The following is a 6000-nucleotide window of genomic DNA, read 5'->3' on the forward strand; positions in this document are numbered from 1 at the left end:
GCAACACAAGCCAGGAAGTCAGGGAAAGGGAGCCACTTATTTAGAAACAGCTTTTTCAGTTTAAAGGGTTGTTCCTGTTCTATTCAGGCAGAAAAAAGGCACGAGGTCTGGAGATGATGACCTGTTGAACTACCTAGGAGACCAAGTGAACTGGGAGCTTTGCCAGTTACTGATGACTGACAGGTCCATCCTGCCTCCTGGACTGCAAAGATTGGAATGGTGAAGCAGGGCAGGTAGGAGATAATGCTTAGTTGACAAGGTGGGGCATTAACACTGAGCTTTGTATTGTACAGCTCTGCGCTACCACATTTAGAACATGTGGATTCATGCTTCAGACTGCTGAAAACATATCTTTTGTCTGAAATGTACAGCTCCAAAATGCACGAAAAGAAGAAAAACTTGTAACAACTATAAAAATGAAGGGTGTTTGTAATGGTAAACATACAGTGAATGGGGATCCACCTTCATGAAGCTATAGGTAGACCTAAGTCAGGTGGCAGAAATTAGGCAAAATTATATTCCTTGGACTCCACTTTTCATACTTGGTTCATCACAAATGTTAAAAGCAAAAACATTCAGCTCATAAAAAGGGTTACCATTCTGACAGAACCAGACTGATATCCTCCTGCTAACTGAAAATGTGTGATGCTATGTTTATTAAGGATGGATGAGCTGAATAATACAGTAATAATTGGCTGAAAAGCACAAATACTGTAGAACCTCAGAGTTACAGACACCAAGTTATGAACTGACCAATCAACCATGCACCTCATTTGGAACTGGAAGTATACAATCAGGTAGAAGAAAGAAAGAAAGAAAGAAAGAAAGAAAGAAAGAAAGAAAGAAAGAAAGAAAGAAAGAAAGAAAAAGAAAAGCTAGTACAGTAATGTTAAATGTAAACTACTAAAAAAAGAAAGGGAAAGCAACATTTTTTCTTCTGCATAATAAAGTTTCAAAGCTGTATTAAGTCAATGTTCAGTTGTAAAGTTTTGAAAGAACAACGATAACATTTTGTTCAGAGTTACAAACATTTCAGAGTCACAACCAACCTCCATTCACGAGAGGTTTGTAACTCTGAGGTTCAACTGTATTGTACATAGTGAATATTAAAAATTTCTGCTCTTCAAATATTTGCCTGTCTATTCACACACATATCAACTAGCCCATTCAAACTGCCATTTCCCCCACCTCCCTGCCAGCATCTGCTTTTGTTGGTCCTTGCAGCGGCATATGGGGAGGCACTGGGGTACTTTCCTTCCTCTAGGAGTGGGATAGATTAAACAGGATTTAAATTTCCCCCTGGAAAAGAGCCCTTCCTCTAGTTCACAGGGGATAGCACATGAAGCCCCATCTCATCCAGCTTCCCAGTAGAGCTAGTCTTATATATAGGACTATTTTTTGCATTTTGCTCGAAAATTTTCATTATTTTTTCCAAACAAAATTTTTAAACATTTTTGCTTCATTTTTTGGTGAAGAAAAAAATCTACCTTCTCTTGATTTTTTCAGCAGGAAAAAATGACAAAGTGGTTTTCCTTCTGCTTTCCCTTATTTCTCCGCTTTTTTCCTGCCTATTTCTAGGGCAAAGAAGGGGTAGAAAGCTCTAAAAGTGAGAGAAAAGGGGATTTTTCCTATCAAAACAAAAAAAATTGAAATTTACTGAAAATAATGCAGATTTTTTTCATTTCAGATTTTCATCAAAAAACAAAACTTAGAAGAAACTGAGATGTTTTTGTGAAGCACTGCAATCTCATCAAAACACTGTTTTGAACAATATGTTTGTCATTTGAAAAATTTCAACCTACTCTTCTTTCCCATGTTTTCTCTGGATCCATTTCACCAGCCGGTCGCTACTTACCTGTTGCTAATTGACTTACTCTTCTATCGTTCATGGTGGTGACAAGGAAAGACACATTCCTCCCTTAATCCTCTGACATCTTCTGTCTGACGGGTCAACTGTTCAGCAATGCTGGGACAGGAAAAGACCCCAATCCTGCTACTGCAGCCTTTCCTTGACAGCGGACTGTGGGCTAACAATGAGACCAGATTGCACTGTGCAGTAACTCTGGAAATGTCTCTTTCTGCTGGCTTTTTTAATTTGCCTTTTGTGTCTGGGATTGTTGTTCCACCCATTATTATTTCTTCCTTGAATTATGAAACTGGACATAGCAGTGTTCTACAAATAAAATGACCTACAAATAAAATGTGTTCTACAAATAAAATGATCAACTGTTGACAGGGGTGGACTAGATTACTTAATAGGTCTCCCATCTCTAATATCTATGATCTGATGATAAGCACACCTGGATTTCAGGAAATCATTCACAAAAGCAATCAGATAATGTGGAACATTATTCTCAGAAGGTCCCTCCTGTATTTAAACAGGGGAAGCAATTTAAAAACTCGGGTTGTGTGGTCGCTTGGAAATTGTGCACATGGTGACTAAGACTCTTATCAGAGACAGCACTGAAATAACATTTTCTGCTAAAGAGCTTGAAGAAATACGTTACAAAATTATTAATAATGCATTAAAATTTGCAAAAGCATGAAGGCAGCGATCTCTGAGCTGTGTACTCCCAGAGTTTGAAGTGGAAAAGCAGAAGTGCTTGTAAAGCACAGACATGCATGTGGCTCCTAGTTACAGTCTCTCATAGCATTGCACAATACTAATAATACAGGTTTGTTATTGCTGCTGGTGCCATTACATGAGAAAATTTGCAAGGGCAAAACAGAATAGAAAAATGCTATGGGTAACAAATTAATTTGTATCTCCCCCTTTTTAGAGCAAATGATATGCTGTTATGATCACAGGGTCACAGTAGTCAGAAAGCAGAAAGTCCTACTACATAAGTGGTACTCAGTACTTTGGAGATCTGGAGAGATCCTAGCCAAATCCTCAGCTGGTGTAAATCAAGGGACTATGACAATGAGGATCTGTCCCCAAGTCTTTGAATGGAGTTTCAGTCAAACTCATGAAATACGGGCGTGGTGGGATACCAGCCAGGACATTGCACTGCAATGACGGCTCTGTACGATTGCATAACTGTGTCAAAGCATTGATACCTAATGACACAGTACCCTGAGGAAAATACTACAACCCATCAGGACATCAGCTTGAGATTCTCTCTCAGATTACAGTGCTAATATTTTGTGTGTCTCTCTCTGCAACTCCATTCAATCCAATATCTGCTTTCCTTGGCCAGTTTCAACAAAGCTTTTTTCCATAACCATGTGGATAACTTTAAGCATGTGAGTAGTTCCAGTGAAGTCAATGGGACAGCTCAAATGCTTAAATTTTGTCATGTGTTTAAGTACTTGCTATGGGTAACAAATACTATTGTTAAATATGTAACTGGGCTTCACTCTACCTTGCCTTGGGGAGTGGAGGAACTGTCCCTTAGTCATCATCATATGCCTTAAAAGCATATCATTATGCTCTATTAATAATCATACATCCACTAGAGGTGGTTGAAAGTGGTTCGATTAGGCTTTTTGCTTTTCATGGTGATATTATCTGAAAAGCCTGCACAGTTTTCCAAAGATTTCCTTGTTGCTGCCATAATATTTCCTGCCATGAGATGATACTGTACTATAGCTAACCCGCACCAAGACTGAAACCTGGCCCATTTCCTTTGAATCAGACAAAAACCTACTGCTTCACAATCTACACTATAGAAAAGAGTGTTTCTCATGCACGATCTAGCTCTGTAGCATACAGCAAGGAGAGTTGGTCAGTATAAATCTTTATTTTGTGTTTCAGAAGGTTTGCGATAGAAAACCCATTCTAACAATAAATGCTAGTCACCTGAGGTCTATAGCTTGTTTTGTAGCTAAGAAAAAAAGCCCTCTGTTCACCCTTCACCAACTGAGTTACATTTTCTGCCATTATTAATGCATTGCAAGGCTTTTTTTCATATCAATTTGAAATTATACATCTGGGAAATCCCAGTACAACGGCAGTCAATGCTTTGTTTCTCTGTGTGGCCCTTTGCAATTACTAGAATGTGCAAATATAATTTAGCTCAGGTAAAATTCAATCAGTCACCCCAAGCACAAAGAAATCTCCATCTCCCAGAAAAAAAACCCAGAGAGTGTTTCCCTGCAAAAGGCACAAGGGAGCTGTAAGAGTTTCTAAAACAAATTTATTAGAATATTTAAATTCAAGTTGTAATGGGAAAATTTAGCTGGATAGGTGAGATGGTGGTACGCTGAAATCAAGGCAAAGCAAGGAGATAGCTTTCAAAGCATCAGAGCTCCCTCAGATTACAGTGCTGTTCCTGTTTGCACAAGAAGGATTGCAGGAAAAAAATGCACGCAGGGGATTTAAAAACGCAAATCCCATCAATGCCAATGGGAGTTGCACATTATCAGTGGGAGAATAGACTCCTTAGTAGTAAATGCTGAGGTGACAACTCTTTAGCAAAGGAACGCATGTCGAGACATAAAGGTGAAAGGGAAAATTGTTCCAGATCCTCCAACAATTAATAGAATATTAATACTTGAAAAAGATGCATTTAATTCTCTACTGCCTTGCACCTCATGTCATCATTTTAACAGTAGATAGACCAGTGTGTGATGAGTGAAAAACGAGTGTGAAGCTCTACTGAATCAAAATAAAGGACTACACAAGGGCAGAGCAGGATTATGGCATAGATGCTATAGGGCTATGCCTAAAGCCAGACTCCTGGAGTCATTTGATTACATCAAAATCTCTGTTTTCATTTTAAAACTGAAGTAAGTTTCTAGCTCTCATGATTGAGAAGCAAAAGCTTGAAAATGTGACCAGGGCGTAACTGATGCAGAGATGACTGCCTGAGTCTGCAGACAGCCTGAGTCACTAGAGCTGGGAGAGTAGAACTGCCCCATGTATCTCAATGAGGTGTAAATGCCAATGTACACTGTTCTGGGGGCACCTCAACATTACCCCAGCAGAGGCCTCTGTGTGTGGCAGACAAGTGCAGGAAGCTCAGTTAAGGATCACCAAAGATTATAGATATTTTGTTCAGCCTCAATTGAGTTTCAGTGACTCTTGGACCTGGGAAGCCTGAAACTCAGGGCAAAATTTAGGCCACATAAAGGAAAAACCGAATAACAGGCTGAGTTAGCCACCTGACAACATGCTGCTCCAATGGGAAACTGGAAGCCAACCTCCATAGTCCTAAAAGTGCACAGGGCTGACCTATGACAGCAAGAGGCCAGGCAGGCTTATATATACGCTAATTCAACACAGCTCCCAGGTAGCATCCAATTAATTTTACACTTGCCATCTCCTTGGCAGAACCACTGAAGGACTGGGGTTTGTGGTAGCCTGTGTTCCCTCAGTTTGAATCTTTCTCGGGCACAGCTACACTTGTGGGCACACAGGGGGGTGCAAACTAGAGGTCCTGTGCCCATGGAGGTAAATCTGACCCAATCATTTTGCGCAAAAGTCTGCTACCCTGAACTGCCAAGTTTTATGCAGCTAGAGCTGTAGGCACAATGGTTCTGCTGTGGACTCCATGATTCTGCTGCTGCTGGGGTAGATCCTTCAAATACAACAAAGGTTTATGCGGGGCCTCGTGTAATGTCTGCAGTATTTTGATATTTGACTAGGGCATCAGATGTACGGTAGTGTTTAAAGGTGTACGGTTATTATGAAATTAAATGGTAAAGAGGCAGTGATATCTTTAAGAACAAGCAAATTTTGGGTAAGAAAACAGCAACTTAGACCCGGAGCTACACAGTGTTATTTGTAGTCTTCCAGTAATCTCAGCACCATGTTTAGTTGTTTATCAAGTAACAAAGGCCCCTCATCCACCTGCCTCTGATATTTTCAATGAGAGTTTTGTCATCTGCTTCAAAGGGGTCAGGATCAGGCCTTAATGCATTAATAAGCAACAAGAGTTACAGAAAGAATTACATTCAACTCAAACTCGGGTTGGCTGCGGTTATTACACCATGCAGTCTGTCACAGATTGCTTTGTGCTGGAAACCTACACCAAGGATTAATCAGTGGATAAGACA

The sequence above is a fragment of the Chrysemys picta genome, chromosome 2, assembly GCF_011386835.1.
Source record: "Chrysemys picta bellii isolate R12L10 chromosome 2, ASM1138683v2, whole genome shotgun sequence".
In the NCBI taxonomy this organism is placed as follows: domain Eukaryota; kingdom Metazoa; phylum Chordata; order Testudines; family Emydidae; genus Chrysemys; species Chrysemys picta.